This window comes from Cannabis sativa, chromosome 7 (genome assembly GCF_029168945.1).
Source record: "Cannabis sativa cultivar Pink pepper isolate KNU-18-1 chromosome 7, ASM2916894v1, whole genome shotgun sequence".
Lineage (NCBI taxonomy): Eukaryota > Viridiplantae > Streptophyta > Magnoliopsida > Rosales > Cannabaceae > Cannabis > Cannabis sativa.
Window position 1 is genome coordinate 10,346,692 of NC_083607.1, and position 21,785 is coordinate 10,368,476.

The following is a 21,785-nucleotide window of genomic DNA, read 5'->3' on the forward strand; positions in this document are numbered from 1 at the left end:
GTGTGTGTGAGTTGACTTTGTGTAGGGATAGGACTGAAAAATCCCAAAAATATCAAATAATATAAAAGTTATCGATTTTTTATCTTCAACAAGTCTTTAAAATCTACATCATTGGTCAATTTTATTCTGCACATAGCAAATGATTAATAAATTTTATCATATAATATATGTGCTTGAATTCTCAAAATTTGACAAGAAATTACCTTCCATAATGGATAACCATAAAACAACTCGTAGGTGATTCTATTTCTTCTTACTACACAGTCATTTCCATTAGAAGAGTTGCTATTCTTCTTTGTATCAATTGGGCCACTACTCTTTTCCATTATACTATGCTACAAAATTAATTTTAATTATTTTATAAGTTTAACAACAAATCAATATAAAATATCTAATTATTTTGAGTAAGACTTATTATGAACAGAACAGAGTAAGAGACAAAACAAAATTACATCTTTTAGTCTCATTAGTTTTAGTCAATACAGTAAAATTATTTACAAAATAATGAAAAATTAATATGCAATCCATTTTTAATTAATTACCGCCGTTAAAAAACTAAAATTTTAACACAAATAGAAGCAATATTCACAAAGTTTTCAATCCCACAAATACAAGCAGAGTTCGCAAGAAGTAAACTTTGAAAAATAGTTTAACAAAATTGAAGAAAATATAAAGATTCAAGTCACACCAAAATTCCTCCAAATAAAAATAAAAATAAAAGAGTGGATTACAGAAGAAAAAAAAAATCAATCTTTGAAATGGTTCCTGTAAGAGGCTCGGTTGCTTTTTTTCTTTTTCATCATTGTGAAAAGAAAAAAAAAATAATCACATGTAAGCCAAAAATACAATTACAACCCATACACAAAATTAATAAATCACATTAAAATTTGAGTGCGTGAGAGAGATGGAAAGATATGATTCAGATCTTAAGAAGAAAAGCCATTTACTTACTAGCTAGGATTCCAGTGGGAGCTTGAACTAGAGTTGGGATGGTGATGAGAGCTTGGGCTGGAGAAGAGAAGAGATTTGATGAAGGAGAGAAGAATGGAAAATGCACGAAATAATTTCAACCATTTATTTATCAAAAAAAAAAAATTGAACCATTTTTTATGTTTATAAAACTATTACCGACGAAGCACCACCGATATAAGTGGATCCAACTGGTAATAGGATAAATGGTCAAGTTATTATTCTATTAGCGGCAGGATCTAATGGTAAAAGTCTGCTGCTAATTATTTTCAAAATAAAAAAGGTAGGAATTTTCCTGCACAAATGTACACCATCCAATACCGACGGGACATTCCATAGGTATAAACTAAAGTCTGCCACTATTGTTTATTTTAATAAAAAAAATCATTCAAGATTACTGGAGGAATAGTGGATCCACCAGTAATAATTCCATTAATAGGGGTGGACATGCTCCGCGGGTAATGTGTCCGCTCTTATTTCTAATTTTTCTTGTAGTGTGCTAAGTGTAATTTTTGGAGTCATTAGTGTTATGCCTGAAAGTTTGCCAAATGTAAATTCCAAAATGCACCCAAGGGAATGTGTTGGTACGAGGAGGATCAAAGGAACAGGTCAAGCTACCTGTGCCCACACCTGTGCGCTCAAGCTCCGTGCGCCCATGCCCATGCGCCCAGCCTCCCTGCGCTCATGCCTGCACGCCTAGCCTCCTAGCGAGCAGCCCTCTTCGCGTGCCCAGCCTCCACTCCATGCACGCCCAGGCTCCCCGCGAGCAGCCCTCCTCATGCACCCAGATTTCCCGCATCCACTCCCACGAGTAGCCCCTCCCAGTGCCCCCTTTACCCTCTTTTTTTCTCCTCGTACAAATAGCCTATGCACATAAGCTCAACATGAATGTCCTGAATGTTTACAAAATATTATGGGCATGGGGGTGAGGATTAATAACTTAGACCAAGGCTTTGCGAGCAAGAGCGTCAGAGACAAGATAGCGACCATACAGCAAGTACAGATAATGGAGGCAAAGTTTGCCTCACTCGAAGTACAAACGGTAGGGAGAACTTTTATCAGGGAGGTTAGGCCTGGTGCGTATGGTCTTTGGGACAGATGAGCTTATTTTGTATAGTCGCTGGGCGACAAAATTTTGTAATATGCACAGTAAAACTTTTATAAATATTTTCGTAAACAGAATCTCGATATAATACAAGTATGTTATTTCGGTATTTATTAGTAAAATAAAGTTTTAATTATTCACGATTTTTGATAAACTCGTTGATTAGCAATGAGCTGCACATTTAAGTTAAAAATCATGTTAACACGCCTAAAATAGTAGGGTGTTACATAGAAAGTTTATTTCCATTACCAACAGTAAGAGTTTCTTTACCATTGTATTTGCCCTTTTAATTCATGTTGCTAGCATCAGAAGTGACATGATTACTAGCCCCACTCTCAGCATACTGATAACTCTAAGATTTAGAGTTATTTTCATATCTTTAAGCTTGAATTTAATGTGAATTGTGGAGCAATTAATGTCTATATTGTGTAATTGTGTTTAGTTTGTTGTGTCTTTGTAACAACTGGAAGTGTGTGTGTTAGTAAGTGTTAGATGGACTTATGTTGTTGTTTTTATGTGTTTTGAGCAGAAAAAATACAAGAATAGGCATTTGGAAATATTTGGGACAAGGAGAAAAAGGAGCAGAAAAATGATTATTGCTGACTGGCATTGCTATAGCAATCATCGCGTAGCAATTTGTCAGCCCAGTAAGTTTATTTTGGCAGATAGTCCAGCTGGCTTTAATGAAAAGAAAAACGAGCTGAGGTGGCGGAATTTGACTATTGACTCAACAAACATGTGGAAAATGAAGGACAAGTGGGTGATGATTGGGATTTCCAATTAGGGTAAACTTTGGTACCCTAATTGGGGTGCAAAAAGGAAAAGAGGGGTGATAATAGAGAGAGGGTGGCTGCACTTGAATAGCAGTACGAAAAAAACCTCACAGCAGAAAAAAAAAGTTTCTAAGTACAAAGAAGGAAGAAGAGTACAAAGAAGAAGAAGATTGAGAAGAAGGAGAAGAAGGCAACATTCAAAGAAGGATTTGAGCTCAACACTCATCTCTCTTGCTCTCCACTTCGTTTTGTATCATTTTCTTCTCTTTAAGCTTTTCTTTAACTTCATGAACAATACACTTTCTGGTTTTGAGTTTCAAATTTCAGCTATGAACTAAACTTTTTGAGATTTGGGTGGTTAAAAACCCTTGTATGGACTAGTGTTTTGGCTTTGCAATGATGAAGTAATCTTGTCTTTGTTCATTTAGATGTGATGAAATGTTGAATGAATGTTAATTTTTGGCCATTTTTAACATTTAGCAAGCTAGATCTTACTTGGAAAAGTAAGACCTAGTTGAACCCTTCTAATTGATGCATGATTTTTACCTTTTCTTTTAGGTATTAATTAGTAGTGAAATAGGAATATTTTGCTGCCATGTATAACTAAGGATTTGATGCTTTATTAGGCTATTTGTGATCTAAACTGATGTAGGAATGCATTGTGAGATTATGAATGGTTATTTGCAAGTTTTGGAAAAAGCTTGCTGGTTTTTGTTGAAATTTGTTAACTGCCGGGATTCTTTGAATCATTGCCTTTGGGACATTCGTATCAACTGGGACATACAAGTGGAAATTAATCACCCAAGTCTATTTTCCTAATCTGAAATTACCACCATTTTAATCACTTTTAGTTTCTTATTTTTAGTTTATTTAGTTTAAAAAATTAGTTCTCAAGTTTAGATTCAAGGCTATAAATTTTTCTCGTGAATTAATGTGTGACTTTATTTTATTTTTATTTGAAATTCTTAGATTTACTTTTAGTTGATTTAACATTATTTAGTAAAAAGTCCCTGTGGAGACGAACTTTGATTACTTATCATTGTATTACTTGTTTGTGATTGTGTACACTTGCGCAATTATAAAGCAATAGAATTTTCACAACAAGTTTTTGGCGCCGTTGCCGGGGACTTTAAGTTCTAAATTTTGTTTTATCAACTAATTGACATTCTAAGAATTTTTGTGCTTTTAATCTTGCTGGTTTGTCTTTGAAATCTCAGGTATCTATAGTGTATGAACCAACAAGAGGACTTTGAACTTGCTCCTATTGATCTCGAGATTGAACGTACATTCCGAAGAAGAAGAAGGGTTCAAAAGGCTAAGGGCCGAGACATCATGGCTGAGAATTTTGATGATGATGGGGTTGCTCCACAAATTGTTAACCCCATCATATTGGCAGATGATCGAGCAAGGGCTATAAGGGAGTATGCAGCCCCCATGTTTAATGAGCTCAATCCAGGCATTGTGAGGCCTGAAATACAAGCACCGCAGTTTGAGCTCAAGCCAGTGATGTTTCAAATGCTCCAAACCGTGGGGCAATTCAGCGGGATGCCAACTGAGGATCCTCACCTCCATCTCCGTTCATTTTTGGAGGTGAGTGATTCTTTCAAGATCCAAGGAGTGAGTGAAGAGGTATTAAGGTTGAAGCTATTCCCATTCTCACTACGAGACCGAGCTAGATCATGGCTCAACACTTTGCCGCCTGATTCTGTGACCAATTGGAATGACCTTGCTGAGAAGTTTCTGAGGAAATACTTTCCTCCTACTAGAAATGCAAAATTCAGAAGTGAGATCATGTCTTTTCAGCAACTTGAAGATGAGTCCACAAGTGATGCGTGGGAGAGGTTTAAGGAACTTTTGCGAAAGTGTCCACATCATGGCATTCCACATTGTATTCAGATGGAGACTTTTTATAATGGCTTGAATGCAGCTTCTCGAATGGTGTTAGATGCATCGGCCAATGGTGCTATTTTGTCGAAGTCTTACAATGAAGCATTTGAGATTTTGGAGACCATTGCAAGTAACAACTACCAATGGTCCAACACTAGAGCTCCAACAAGTAGAAAAGTGGCGGGGGTTCTTGAGGTAGATGCAATAACAGCTTTGACAGCTCAAATGGCTTCCATGACGAATGTTTTGAAGAATTTGAGTATTGGGAACGCTAAAAATATTCAACCAGCTGCTGCCATTCAAAGTGATGATGTCTCATGTGTGTTTTGTGGAGAAGAGCATGTGTTTGAGAAGTGTCCATCTAATCCGGAGTCCGTTTGTTACATGGGAAATCAGAATTTTAACAGAAACAATGGGGCATTCTCAAACTCGTACAATCAAGCATGGAAGAATCATCCTAATTTGTCTTGGGGGGGTCAAGGAGCAAGCTCAAGTACCGCACCAGCCCAAGGAAGACAAGCATATCCACCGGGTTTTTCACAACAACCCCGACATTCACAACATGCTCAAAATGCCCAACCAAGCTCTTTGGAGAGTCTAATGCGGGATTATATGGCCAAAAATGATGCGGTGATACAAAGTCAAGCTGCCTCCCTTCGAAACTTAGAGTTGCAACTTGGACATTTGGCCAATGAATTAAAAGCTAGGCCGCAAGGTTCTTTGCCTAGTGACACGGAGAATCCAAGGAGGGATGGGAAGGAGCAATGCAATGCCATTCAGCTAAGGAGTGGCAAGAATCTGAAAAATTCTGAGGAGGAAATAAAGGGTAGTAGGGAGCCCACTTCAATCCAAATCGACGAAAAATTGAGTAACAAAACTGCCCAGGAATTTGCTGATACCAATCCAGTTGATACAGCAAAGGGTCAGCAACCTCACAGTCAGCAATCCGCACCAGTATGTTCTAGTCCTAAACCACCCCTTCCATTTCCTCAAAGATTTCGAAAGCAATGACAAGATGGACAATTTAGGAAGTTTTTGGATGTGTTGAAACAGCTCCATATCAATATTCCCTTGGTAGAAGCGCTAGAGCAAATGCCAAATTATGTCAAGTTCTTAAAAGATATTTTGACAAAGAAAAGGAGGCTTGGCGAGTTTGAAACGGTCGCTTTGACCGAGGGCTGTAGCGCTATGTTGAAGAATAAAATTCCACCTAAATGGAAAGATCCGGGCAGCTTCACAATTCCAATTTCTATTGGGGGACGGGATGTTGGAAGAGCTCTTTGTGATTTGGGAGCTAGTATTAATCTCATGCCCATGTCTATTTTCAAGAAGTTGGGAATTGGAGAAGCAAGGCCAACCACCGTCACTTTGCAACTAGCGGATCGTTCCATGACTCATCCGGATGGAAAAATTGAAGATGTTTTGGTACAAGTAGATAAGTTCATCTTTCCGGCGGACTTCATTATTCTTGACTATGAGGAAGATAGGGAAGTTCCAATCATTTTAGGGAGGCCATTTCTTGCCACGGGAAGGACTTTGATAGATGTTGAAAAAGGAGAGCTCACCATGAGAGCTCAAGATGAGCAAGCCACATTCAAGGTTTTCCATCCCATACGTGCTCCGGATGTAATAGGAGAATGCTTAGCAATTGGAGATATGGATCCTAACATGGTTGAGGAGTCCAAATTCAAAGTTAGTAAGAAGGTGAGAAAGAAGATTCTCCTTAAAGAAATTGCTAAGGATCACGAGGCACAAGAAAGCAAAGACAAAGCATCATTTGACTCAAAAAAACCACCCAAAAAGAAGAGAAAGAAAAAGAAGCTTAGTAGAAAATTTCGGTCTCAAATGTTTGAAGTTGGGCAACAAGTGATTTTTTCCAACTCTTTAACGAAGGCTACTCATGGACGACTAGATTCAAGGTGTGATGGATCTTTCTTGGTAGTGAGAGTATACCCCGATGGGGTGGTGGAACTTCGTGAAGCACTTTCAAGAAGAAAATTCTTAGTGAAAGGCCAAGGAGTGAAGTTTGGGGGTGGAGAGGTCAACCGAGAAAAGACCTCTATCTCTTTGAAGGATGTTTGAGACTTGCAATTTGGGGGTGCCAAAAGAAAAAGAAAAAAAAAAGATTGAATTGAAAAAAAAAAATGAAAAGAAAAAAAATCAATGAAGGCACCCCTTGAAAAAAAAAAAGAAAAAAAAAGCAAGAAGAAAAGTTAAAAAAAAAAACAGAAAAAAAATATATATATATTATATAATTAGTAAATAATTGTCGTGGTGAAATTGAGAAAATATTTCTTTTCTTTGTGCAGAAAATCAAGTCAAGGAGGCTGTGGAAGTGATGAAATTTCAATTGGGCCAAAGAATTAAGTTTGGGGTGGCAGGATGCTATCCAGTTGCTATAGCACTGGCTCAGCAGCATGAGTTGGCAGCAAGATGAGTTTTGGTTTTGGGCTGATCAAAGAATTGGGGTTTTGAAAAAAAATAAAAAAATAAAATAAAAAAAAGAAGAAAAAAGTACATAGTCTGAATCAAGAGGAACAAGTGAAAAATGTGCTAAAGACACAATCATTGGGTACAATTTATGTCATACCAATCATTTAGGCTGATGTACTTGGGTTGACCGTCTTTTACCCAAAAATACCAACCTGTTATGAACTAAGCAAATAAACACAAATTAGTTAGTGTTTTTGGGGCTTTAATTGGTGGTCAACTGGGCCCCATAATGTTGTTGACAAGCCCACTTCCTCAATGATCAGCCCAATAGTTCCTAGCCCTACCACATTCATATCCACCATCATCATCTTCACTCCCCTTTGTCTCAGTCGTTCCACATTCACCAAGCAAACACGATACACAGTCACACCTCCATCCAAACTCGCCCCAGCCTGCCCAACCATCGACTCCACCTCCTTCATCATTTCACGGTTCAACCATCACTTTTCGCACTTCCTAGCCATTTCCTCCATTGAACTCGTAGCCACCAAATCGCACCTAGCCTCCAGTCACTCGACCCAGCCGAGCCACCTCCAAGCTCGAACCTTCGAACAGCACCACGACCTCACCATCACCTCGCACCAGCAGCTCACCATTCGAACCTAACCCAGTTGAATTCCACTTTTGTTCGCGCACACACAGCACGCATCACATCTCACATACAGCCGAGCCTTCCCCAGTCGACACTCATTCAATCTAGCTCAAATTAATCACCCACTCTGTCCCGAAGAAGCCTGCACCATCCTCATTTCCATCCATGTTCAACAACAAGCAGTCAAGAGTGAGTTTTGATTTTTAATTTTGTTTTTTTTTGAACAAATTATTGGCTGCCGTATATAGTTTGAGGTGTGGATGTTGCAATTTGGGTAATATTGATATTTTGGAGTTGTTGGGAGGGTTCAGCTGAGTGGAGTAATGTTGAAAACAATTTTTTATGTGCTTTTTGTGCATTAAAAAGGGTGCCATGATGAATAGATGCTGAGTGTTGGTGTGAGAATTTTCACTTTGAATTGGTAATCAATTGTGGTGGGATATTGAAGTTCTCCTGTGGTTTTGAACAATGAACTGCCTGGTTATCATTATTTGAGTTGTATTGGAAATTTAGTGTAGTATTGGCAGTGTGGTGGCTTTTAGACGGATCATTGTTAGAAGTTTTGGTATTGTTGCTGGAGTAGTGTCGAATTGAAAAGAAGCAGGGCACTTTTGTTGTGGCTGCCGAGAGTAAAAAAAAAAAAACAAACAAATAATAATAAACTTGGTGTGAGGGCTTTGAATTTTAGTGGTGTGGTCAAAGAGAAGTGATTTTTGAACAAGAGTGGGTTGGGGACAGTGAAGTGCATTGTAAGAGTTCTTATTGTGTTGAGGGGCAGTAGTTGTAAAGAAGACAAAGAAAAGAGGGAACTTATTGTGTTGGGGTAGGGTGCATTTGAAAAAAAAAAAAGAAAAAAAAAGAAAGAAAGAAAAATGCCTAACAGTCAAGAAGGTCACGCCACGATTTGAGCCCAAGTTTTCGCCGTTCCCTCAACAAGTTCTCGACCCGTGGGCTAGGCCATCAGCTTCGAATACAGAGGAGCCCCACGAGGACTCCGAGTAGAGGGAGTTTTCTAATACCTCCGAGTAGAGGGAGTTTTCGCCGTTCCCTCAGCAAGTTCTCGACCCGTGGGCTAGGCCATCAGCTTCGAATACAGAGGAGCCCCACGAGGACTCCGAGTAGATGGAGTTTTCTAATACCTAAGCTATTTTATATTTTTCTGTTTGGTGTTGTTTGTTTTTAGATTGTATTGTGCTCGTTGTGTGTTGTCTTTTGTGCTTGGAACTTTTATTCTATGTTGTTTATGTGTTTGTTAGTTTGACGTTGAGAGATTTTTGAGTTTTTCTGCGGCCTAGTGTTCTGCTCGATGATGATACTTTCCGCCCATTCCATTATTGTTGCTGCCTAATTTTATTTGTTGCCTTGTCATGCTGAATTGTTGGATATTATGGATGTTTCTCTTTAGTCTCTCCTCACTAGTTTATACTTGTATTTTTTTCCACCATGCTTTGCATTTCTCATACGATTATTTCACATGTAATTTTAGCATCTAGAATTGGTTAGTGCATCTCCTTGAAGCGAAATCCTAGTTCGACTTGTCCCTTAGACATGATTTAGGCCTTCCTTGGACGTTTGAGCATTTCTAACTCTCCCTATCAATCAATTTTTCCCTAGTCACCCAAGTTTGAGCCGTTAGCCTCGTTTTGTTGTGCAACCCAATCACACATATCACATCCATCCTAAATTGCATTTCCACATATGTCCTCACTTAATTGCTCACTTGTCAAGAGCCAAGTTTTACATTAAGTTTGGGGTGAGTGCGGTGAGTGTCATTTGTGGCGAGCTAATTCAAATTTATACTTTTAGCCACATTGGGGACAATGTTGGGTTGTAAGTTTGGGGTGGGGGAATTAGCTCACAAGGTATATTAGTATGCATTTTTAATAACTTTCTCTTGCTATATATAAGTATAATATAGTACTAAATTCCTTTCTAAAAAAAAATAAATAAATAAAAATTCAGAAAAGAAAAAAAAAAAAAGTATATATATATATTTGCAACTAAGTTTGGGGTGTTTCACCCATTTGAATTAAATAACAAAAAAAAAAGAATAAACATAGCAAGAGAGGTTAATTTTAATATCAAGTACTTGTGAGTATTGAATTAGGGGAGTGAGTTAAAAAAAAAAATATCATTAGGAAGAGGCTCGGTTTTTGACAAGTGAAGTGGTTAGGTGTTGAGCTAGCTAAAATACATCCTTTACCATACCCGAACCCAAGCCTAACATTACAAGCCTAATAAAGTCCTATTGATCAAGGGGATAAGTTTAGACTACATTAGTGGAGAGGAGTGCACTAATCCAACTTATGGAGCTTAAATGAAAAAAAAAAAAAACAACAAAAAGTTTAAGGTAATTGCAGAAAGTTCAAAGTTTAGATGGGATATACTTGTATAAATTGGTGATTAGGTGACTTTTGGGAAATATTAATGTTATCCAATGACAAAAACGTTAAAGGGGCAGCATATAAAGTTACGGCAAGCAATTTCATATTCCATTTTTTCTGAGAGCGTCAATGTTCGCTAGGCCATCTTGAATTTTTATAGAATCTCTCATGTGTCTTGTATGTGAGTCTTTGTGTAAAATTTGTTGTGTGCTTTATTTTGTTTATTTTTTGTTGTCATTGCTCGAGGACGAGCAAGATTCTAAGTTTGGGGTGTTGATAACTCTAAGATTTAGAGTTATTTTCATATCTTTAAGCTTTATATGTGAGTCTTTGTGTAAAATGATTATTGCTGACTGGCATTGCTATAGCAATCATCGCGTAGAAATTTGTCAGCCCAGTAAGTTTATTTTGGCAGATAGTCCAGCTGGCTTTAATGAAAAGAAAAACGAGCTGAGGTGGCGGAATTTGACTATTGACTCAACAAACATGTGGAAAATGAAGGACAAGTGGGTGATGATTGGGATTTCCAATTAGGGTAAACTTTGGTACCCTAATTGGGGTGCAAAAAGGAAAAGAGGGGTGATAATAGAGAGAGGGTGGCTGCACTTGAATAGCAGTACGAAAAAAACCTCACAGCAGAAAAAAAAGTTTCTAAGTACAAAGAAGGAAGAAGAGTACAAAGAAGAAGAAGATTGAGAAGAAGGAGAAGAAGGCAACATTCAAAGAAGGATTTGAGCTCAACACTCATCTCTCTTGCTCTCCACTTCGTTTTGTATCATTTTCTTCTCTTTAAGCTTTTCTTTAACTTCATGAACAATACACTTTCTGATTTTGAGTTTCAAATTTCAGCTATGAACTAAACTTTTTGAGATTTGGGTGGTTAAAAACCCTTGTATGGACTAGTGTTTTGGCTTTGCAATGATGAAGTAATCTTGTCTTTGTTCATTTAGATGTGATGAAATGTTGAATGAATGTTAATTTTTGGCCATTTTTAACATTTAGCAAGCTAGATCTTACTTGGAAAAGTAAGACCTAGTTGAACCCTTCTAATTGATGCATGATTTTTACCTTTTCTTTTAGGTATTAATTAGTAGTGAAATAGGAATATTCCTAGTTGCAAATAACCATTCATAATCTCACAATGCATTCCTACATCAGTTTAGATCACAAATAGCCTAATAAAGCATCAAATCCTTAGTTATACATGGTAGCAAAATTTTTAGGGGTACCAATGTGTTTGCCAAATTTTTTGACAATTAAATATTTTTTGAGCTTAGGAAGTAAAGATAGAATCAATAGCAAAATAACAAATAAGAGATTTTTACAAGGTTCAAGCGTTAACTATCCTTAGTCTACGAATATATTTTATTAGGCTCATTAGCCGATAACTGTTTATAAAAATAGGTATACAATGGACTATAACTCGTTTACATCGTGTTCCTCTTGAAGAAGAGAAAGCTTAGTAGGAATATTCGGGAGTTAATAATAAGGTTACAAAATATGCATGCTTGGGATGATGAAGAATGAGTCTTCCATCCAAAAAAAGGTCTCCCCTTCTTGCACTTTTTTGGGGGTATTTATAGGCCAACTTCTTTGCATGTGCTGCCTTGGATAGAACAGCGTTGGGATGAAATCTAACTGTTGGATCGGTAGGTGGCATATTTCCCATATGACATTTAAGGGCGTCAGATTTTACGAGCTGGGCCACAGATGCGTGTCACCTTAGGGCTTTCCCTTTTAAATTTCTCTTATCCTTAGCTATTGGATCATTCGGTCAGGTACACAAGGACATCCATGCTCTATACGATAGCGTGTTGTGGGGGAGCCTGTGACGTCGTACATGAAAAGCCTAGTTACTAGGTTCGTATTTTGACATGCATAGGCAAGGGTTCCGTGGGCTAAAGTCGTAGCCCGGTTTAATGTGTCTCAAAATGCCTTGGCCCTCTTAGGGAAACCCATACTCTTCGTGACAATAAATGACTTTAGTTCCTAGAACGGAGGGAGACCTTGGCTTACGGATACCCTCGGTGTAGCTAGAAGTTAGGGAACTCCCCTTCACGGAGACTCTTCCTGCGAAGTTAGTGCCTTTGTCTTCCTGGAGCATAGATTGAGGAAGTTGGGCAGCTGATGATTTCTTAACCTTTCTTGATTAAAAATAAACGTGTCATGATTACGAATATGCGAATAACATTTACCTCCCAAGCACTCGAGGCGTAACATGGTTTCGGAGCTTGTAACATCTTCTCCTAGATGGTTTTGAGCATGTGGGATTTATGACGAGCTCCTTATCACACTACGTCATCAGCCACCAATTGAAGTGTCATTTTTCAGAAGGCATAATTTCTTCTAGGATTTTAAATGCTAACTTTTGGGTTTTCTGCGCGTCATGAGCGCGTGTTCTGTGGGATGCCCAAACATAGTGGAGATTGGATTTGTGCAGACTTTTCATTTGCTGAACACTTTTCTCGATGCATGCGGTGATGAAAACTAACTGTTGGGAGGAAATATACCCTCTTGGCTTCCCACTTATCCAACTGTCAGATTTCTCTTGGGCAAGTGAGTCACACCATTTGCTTCTCATGGAAGGTGCCTCTTCTTGGTACCCAATAGATACCTTCAACAGCCATTCCACACTTTTTATTTTTTCTACCTACCACACCAGAAGTTTTTATTGAAATTAATTTTACAAGGATCTTAGATCTACTCACAAGTATGTTGATTTAACAACCTAAATATGAACTTCTAAAACGATAGAAAATTAAACACATAAAAGTAAGAGAAATCTTACATTGGGTGTAGCGGAATATATGTCTCCTCCCACTCAGATCTCTAACCCTTGATTCCTTTCTGTCGCAGAGTATAATCAAGATCTAAGCCTGAATGTCATTCTTTGTTGAATCTGAATTCTACACAGCCTTCCTCACTATGATTGAGGTATTACTTGATGTGTGTGGGCACTACTCTATCACTTAGAGGATTTCGAAAAATAGAGAAGGTAGAGAGAGAGAGAGAGAGTGGCAGCTTCAAGATGAATTTTGAGTGAAAGAAAATAATGTCAAAGTGTGTGTAAAATCTGAAGCCTTTACCTTCTATTTATAGAAGACCACATAGGGTTATGGTTGAATTACTTGGCATTAAAAAATGAAAAATAAATGGAAAAAGGGAAGCAAAGGTGGCCGGCCTAGCAATTGTGGAAACAAGCCTTCCACTTTTCCAACTTTCCTTTTCCATCATTCCTAGTTTCCCATATTCTCAAAAATTGCCAATTCCCTTATTCAACCACATAAATGTCAAATCTAATTATTTAATAATTATAATTAATTATCAAATAATATATTGTCATTTATTTATTAATAATAAAACTAATCAAAGTTTTCCAATTAATAAATATACCCTTCAAATTCTCTATTTACTGTTTTGCCCTTAATAAGTGATAAATTCTCAAATAGACATAGTCTAACTTGAGAATTATAATTGATTAATTAAAATCAATTAAATGAGTCTTACAAGTAATATTGTCTCAACTAGTGAGGGGACCATGGGTCTATATATCCGAGCTTCCAATAAGCAGATCAAGAATTTACAACTTAAATTCACTGACTTATTAATTCTTCGTTGAATCCACGCATAGGACTTAGAATTGCACTCTCAGTTATATAGAACGCTCTATATGTTCCACCATATAGACACGTCATTAGTTATCCATTGTTATAATCCTCATTTGATCAATGATCCTCTATATGGATGATTTACACTGTAAAAGGATTTAATTACCGTAACACCCTACAATGTATTTTATCATTAAAACACTTAACCCTGTATAAATGATATTTCAGCTAAGTGAAATGAGTACTCCACCATTTATTTTCGTTTGGTTAAGCTCGAAGGAAATCATCCTTTGCTTTCTATTCGCCAGATAGAAGCCATAGATTCCATATTTATGTTAGCGCTTCCACTCAATTGCACTGTCGTGTTCCCAAAATGTACATATCACCCTGACCATAAAGTAGGCTTAACTAATAAATCAAAGAACACGAATAATACTCTTGAGATTGAACCTAATCATATCAGGATTTAGATCATTTGATCTAGGATCAACTAAGTGATATTGAATTGAATAGATATTACAGTAAGTTTAATAAATCTATATCAAAGTTCAATATCGGTCCATTCCAATGCATACTCCATGCATCCAACCCAAGCTTTACTTTAACCAATGTTCTTGAAAGAACATAGCATTTCTCCAAATGCAAGTAAACTCTGTTGTAGATTGTCATATCAGTAAACTTTAATTATTTTTTGCTATCTACCCTAATTCCTGGTGCAAAATCTCCTGGCAAAGACATGGATATATTTTTAAGACCTTTGGTGGATGAATTAAAGGAGTTGTGGAATAATGGGGTACCAACGAGAGATAGTTCGACCAACTCGATGTTCACCATGTGTGCTGCACTTTTGTGGACAGTGAATGATTTTCCAGCTCGTAGTAGCTTGTCTGGGTGGAGTGGTCAAGGTTATAAAGCTTGCCCTACTTGTAATGAAGACACGACGTCCATTCGAGTGATCGGGAAGACATCATATGTTCGTCATAGAAGGTTCTTGCCAAGTAACCATGCAATGAGAAGGGATACTCGATTTGATGGTAAAGTTGAAAGAAGACCTCCTCCAAGACGATTTACTTGTGAAGAGATATTATCACAAGTTAATAATCTCGAACCCCAAATTCCTGGACATCATGAAAATTTTGGGGGCGTGAAACGTAGAAGAGTTGCGGAAACTTGTAATTGGAGGAAAAAAAGTATTTTCTACGAGTTGGAGTATTGGAGCACGAATATTTTAAAACACAACATTGATGTCATGCATGTTGAGAAAAATGTGTGTGATAGTCTCCTTGGAACCATCTTGGATAATGATAAATCAAAGGACACAACCAATGCGCGACATGATTTAAAGAAGATGGGTATTAGGGAATCGTTGTGGATTTATGAAGATGGGAATGGCAGGCTAATGAAACCGCATGCTCCTTATGTTTTGACTCGTGAGAAAAGACAACTTTTTTGTCAATTTGTTAAAGGAATCAAGTTTCCCGATGGCTTCTGTTCAAATTTAAAGAGCAAAGTTTCTCCAGATGACTCTAACATTATTGGGTTAAAATCCCACGATTGTCATGTCATTATGCAGCGAGTACTAGCGGTTGGTGTCCGTAAATTTCTACCTCGTGACACTGCAACAACTATTACTCAGCTGTGTAATTTTTTTCGACAGTTATGCTCTAGAACTCTAAATGTAAAAGATATGGAGGATGCACAAAATAATTTAACTACCAGGACACAACAGCCACAACAATTGCTTTCGGTTTCTGCTGCAACTGATGCAGCCACGGAACAACAGCCCCATCCTTTACAATCAGCACCTACTGCTCAACAATGGAGACCTCCTGATGTTGATCAGTTCAAATTGAATGTTGATGAGACTGTCGATACACCCCAAAATGTAATCGGGGTAGGTACTATCTTAAGCGACTCAAATGGTCATGTTGTTGCTGCATTCTCAAAGAAACTAAATGGCAATTTCAGCTCACATGAAATGGAAGCCACTACACTTTTCCAGAGCTTAAATTGGGCTATCCAACAACAACTACCGTTAACACAGATCAAAACAGATGCTCTTATGGTTGTTTCTGCACTCCGAGGTCCCTTCAATTCAATCTCATCTTTTAATGATTTGATTGTAGATATCTCTTGTCTTTTATCCTTTCTCCCTAATGTAACTATCACACATGTCAAACGTACTGCCAATATGGCTGCTCACGGTTTGGCAAAGTTTGCGTTAGGGGTGGATGAGACTTGTTTGTAGTTTGAGGATATCCCTCTACCAATTTACTCTGTTATTGTAAATGAATGTTATTTTTAATTTATGATAACAAGTATTTTCACTCAAAAAAAATATCACAATTAACAAAAAATAATATAACTACTTTTAAAAATAAATAAATTAACAAAAATATTAATTTTTTAAATATCTCTCATTAATTAATTACTCACAATTTTTTTTTTCTTTTTCAAACTATAATCAGTATATATATCATATATTCCTCTAATTCTTTTCACTGCTATACATATATATAGGGCAAGACTATGGTAGGACCTAGCAAAAGTTCCCTACTGGTAGGGTACTTTTTTTAACCATTCATTTTAGATCGTGTGGTTATTATGATATAAGATGTATACTCTTACGATAAGACTGCTTGTATACAATTAAAACTTTATACATTATAATAATATTTAATATTTATTTTAAAAAATAAAATAATATTAATAATTTATAAAAAAAAATATTAATTTTTGATTTAAATTATTATTATTTTTTTATACAATTAAAATTTTAATATAAAATAAATAGTAATTAAAAAAATCTAACACATATAATACACATATATTTCAAAACTTAATAGACTAAATGTATATTCCATTTTTATATATATATATTTTCTACATACAATTTAAAATAAAATTAAATATTTTATATATAATTTTTTTTCCTTTGAATTTGTTATTTGTTATTTTATTTATTTTAATTTATTGTTAGACACATAAAATAGCAATATAGTTATGTGAAAAAAATGTTTTTTTTTTATATAAATATTAAATAATTTAATATTGAAAAATAACTGATCCAAAATAACTGATTCAATCTGTATTTTTTCTGATTGAATTAGATTGAATTTGAGCTATTGTACGAATTGGATTGGATCCAAAATATGAAATCTGCACTTAGTGCGAATCGGATACACTATAAGCAAAATAGTGCGGATTGGATTAGATGAACACAACAACACTCTGTATTTAAAAAAAAAAAAACAAAATTAAAATCTGTGAAAATATGAAAATAATCCCTTTTCTATTTTCAAAAAATTAACAACGTTCTTTTTTAGATTTAAATATTTAAATTTAGAAACAAAATATGAAAAAAAAAATTGTACAAGAGGCGCACATTTAAGAATTATTTTTTTTAATCTTCTCTGCTCTAATAATTTATTTTTCAAAATTTAACTTCAAAAGAAAAACAAAATAAATATTCATGAAAATGATAAAATAAATAAAATAATTTTCTACAATAGAGTTTATTGTATTACAGTGAAATGAAAGTCACTATTTCATATTTGATTAAAAAAATTCCTTATACAATAGGGTAAAAACAAGCCGCCCCAGTCCCACCATAGATAATCCTTATATATAGGGCAAGATTATGGTAGAACTTAGCATAAATTCTCTACTCATAGGGAAACTTTTTCGGCTATTGCTTTTATATCTAATGGCAATATGGAGGTAGGGTGCATTTTAATTGAGTAGATTTTAGTGTATTTGATAAAAGATTTATATAAATTTATTATGAGATTCTTGATGAATTTCTTCATCAACTTTTTATTGAAATGGTATGAATTTCTGGATATTAATTTTCCTCTATGAAAATAAGTGCTAAATAGTACAAAATATTTAATTGATTAAAGTATTAAATATATATAAATAACATACAGACACTTCACCGTAATTTCAATACAGTTTATGTTCTTTAAAGTTTGTGATTGGTCTAATTTATTACCCTATGCTATGAGGAAAAAGCTAAAGGACCTACTATAGAATAACCCTATCTATATATATATATATATATAGTCTTCATACATGCATCTCACTATTTTGCATATTGGTATATATACCTTTTATTGTCAATTTTTTTTTTTTTCAATTTAATGTGTATAGAAAAATAACTTTCTACTTCTACATCATTTTTTTTAAAGTTACTTTTGTTAGTATTATTTTTTTATGCATATTATAAAGGAGAAGTATGAGGTAATGATCTGACGCTCTAAAATCACTCAAAATAACTATATTTTCTCCTTAAATATCTCATTTAAATTAATAAGACAACACTTTAAAATCACTTAAAATAGTTTTATCTAATTTTTTATTTTTAATTCTTTTTCTAAATATTAATTGATTAATTAACTAAAAACATATTATAATAAATTCAAAAAAATTTCTAACTAACTAAAATAAAAATCAGTAGCAACTAAAAAAAATTATATTATTATTAATCAAAAAAAGTATTTATTAAAAAAATAAATAAATTCTCTAAACTAATAAAGAAAAAAAATAGGTAGCAATAATAAAAACTATTTTTTTTTTGATGAATCAGGTGAAAATTCATTGCACAAACTCATATTTACATCCTACAAGCACCATAATATGGCCTCAATAATTTCTATACAATTATCTACAAACAATCAAACCATTCCCTATCTTTGTTTTTTACTTTTTTTGGCATTACAACCATCAATCTAGTTTTCACACTTTTCTTCGATTTGTTGCGAAGCTCTCTTGCCTTGAGATTTATCATTCCAGATCAGATTGTTCCTGCTTCTCCATATCAGGTATACCAAAGCCGTGATGCATACTGCTTTTACTCCTTTCCTGAAACGATTTTGCCTTGCCTTGTGTATGATCTTTACCAAACTACCCAATGTCTCTGCCTTAGTGTGCCATTTGAGCCAATCCTTCAGCAATTGCAAACATTGCTGGGAAAACTGGCACTTAAAAAACAGATGATCAACGTTTTCTTCTGCATTGTTGCAGCAGGGGCATGTATTAGAATCTGTCACCTTGAACCTGTACAATCTATCTTTAGTTTTTAACCTGTTCAACATGGCTAACCAGGTTAGGAAACTATGTTTTGGGATGTTTAATCGAGACCACACTTCATTACTCCATGTCACTCTGTCATGATCAGTTACCAAGACTCGATAACCAGCTGCTACTTTGAATTCTGTTCTTGTAAACTCTGCAATCTGTAGCTTTTCCTTTACTATATCCCTTACATCCACCATTTTTTTCCAGTACCAGCTACTGGTTTGTGGGACTTTATATTCCCACCAATTATGATGCTTGATGTAGACACAATGTACCCATTTCACCCAGAGATTGTCCTTCTTGTTTGCCACTGCCCAAACATGCTTAAACATTGCTGCAGTGTTCCATTGAGCCACATTCAGCAAGCCTAAACCTCCTTCTTTTTTTGCTTTACACAAACTTTCCCATGCAACTGAACCAGCCCCTATCATTACACTCTTTCCTGTCCATAAAAAACTTCTGCACACTCCTTCTATCTCTTTAATCACTTTCTTAGGGAGGATCATAATTTGACTCCAATACATGTGTATTGTGAGGAGAACTGAATTAACCAATACTAGTCTGCCCACAAAAGACAAGTTTCTGGTTGACCAAACTCGAATTCTCTTTGTCATTTTCTGAGCAAGGCTGATGCAATCCCCTGCTGCTATTTTCCTTGCACAAATAGGTACCCCAAGGTAATTGAAAGGCTCCTCCTGCCTAGTAAAACCAGTCATATCCAAAACCCGTTTAATTTCTTTTTCATCCATTCCACTGAAGTATATTGCAGATTTTGCACTATTTGGTGTTAAACCCGAAGACATAGAAAATAGTTTCAGCCCTTGCATCAAGAGATAAATGCTTTTAAAGTCCCCTCTACAAAATAGAAGCACATCATCCGCAAAACTTAGATGATTGAGTTGCATTTCAGCACACCTTTCATGAAAACCAAAATCCTCCTTCTTCCCAATTTTACTCATAATCCTACTAAGATACTCCATCCCTAGAACAAATAGTAAAGGAGACATAGGATCACCTTGTCTCAATCCCCTTCTTGCTTCAAAAAAACCATGCATAGAACCATTAAACATCAAGGAGAATTTAGGAGTTCTAATACATGTGGAGATTAATCTTATAAATTTCTCCGGGAAATTCAAATGACTCAACATTTCTTCTAGGAATTCCCAATCCATTGTGTCATAAGCCTTTTGAAGATCAAGCTTGATCATGCAATTAGGCTTAGCCCCTTTCCTACCATAATTCCTAATGAGATCTTGGCATATCATGATGTTATGTGCTATATATCTACCTTTTATAAATCCACCCTGATTTAGAGAAACTAAATTGGGGAGGATATTCTTAAGTCTTGTACAAATCAGCTTGGTAGCAACTTTATATAACACATTACAACAAGATATAGGCCGAAAATCACTCACTTTATTAGGACATGTAATCTTAGGAATTAGAGTAATAACAGTTGAGTTAATCTCCTTTAAAAGATTACCTGATCCCAAGAAAGAAGAAATAGCATCACATACATCATTTCCCACTAGCTCCCAATTATCTTGGAAGAACCAACTTCCAAATCCATCTGGTCCCGGACTTTTTCCCCCTGGGATGCTAAACACAGCTGCTCTAATTTCTTCCTTAGTAAATTCTGTCATGAGATAATTCGCTTGCTCTTCTGTAATCACAGGCCCTTCTTGAATCACCCTTGTCTTCACTATCTGCCTCCCCTGCATTTTATTTCCCAGCAGATCAGTATAATACTGAAGGAAAGCCTCAGTAATTTGGACTGGATTCTCAACTCTTTCCCCGCTAGCATTAACAATAGAAAGGATCCTATTTTGCCTTCTCCTTTCTCGAATACTTGAATGGAATAAAGAAGTGTTAGAATCACCTTCCTTTAACCAATTAGCCTTGGCTTTTTGTTGTAAAAAAGATGTTAACACTTTATACTTATCTGCATATGATTCTCGAGCTTTCCTCTCTTGGTCTTGCCATTCAGCATTCAATGGATCACTCACCAGCTTCTGTTGACACTCAAGCATCCAATCTTTAGCCTTCAACTCCTCACTATACACATTAGAAAACCCCCGTTTATTAATCTCATTAAGCACCGGTTTCAGACCTCGCAGCTTATTAACAACTTGAAACATTTTCGAACCAATAACCGGTTTGGACCAAGCTTCAGCAACTTGTTCTTGATATAGAGGATAACTAGACCACATCCGAAAGTATTTAAACGGCTTCCTACCACTTGGAGGCATAGGGTGAACCGTCAATATTGCCGGAGTGTGATCAAATAACCCCTCTGCAGCAAAAATTGCTTCAGCATACTGATACATGTCTAACCAGCTATGATTCGCCATCACCCTATCAATCTTTGAGAAAATTCTATCATCCCCTTGTTGTTTATTACTCCAAGTGAAGTAACTCCCACCAAACTTCACATCTTCTAATTTGCAATTCAGTACACAGTCTTTAAATCCCGTAGGACTATAATGAACCCTTTTACCAATCCTTTCACTCTTCTCTAAAATATCATTAAAATCGCCAAGCACAATCCAAGGCTCATTTGTTTTCAGCTCATCTAGCTCATTCCAAAGACTTCTTCTCTCTTCCTCTTTATTAAAACCATAAACAAAAGTGACAAGAAACTTGTTTCTTTTGTCCATAGTAGTAACATTCAAATGTATTAATTGACTAGAACACCTCAAAATATCCACCATAAAACTCAACGGGTTCCAAGCCACTGCTATACGCCCACCCTTATGCCACGCATTATTCGCCGTAAAACACCAATTAGAAAACATTCGAACATATAAAGCTCCAAGGCTTGGAGCCTTCACTCTTGTCTCGAGGAGACCAACCAAACCAACATTATTTTTTGCAATAAATTGCTTAACTTCGTGT

General features: G+C 35.9%; 1 non-coding gene across 1 annotated transcript; it reads right to left on the reverse strand.

Annotated features, from left to right (window-relative positions):
* Positions 1–4,620: 4,620 nt before the first annotated feature.
* Positions 4,621–4,727, reverse strand: LOC115698401 (small nucleolar RNA R71). Its single transcript, XR_004008150.2, has one exon. It is a non-coding gene; the product is annotated as a small nucleolar RNA R71 (small nucleolar RNA).
* Positions 4,728–21,785: the final 17,058 nt, after the last annotated feature.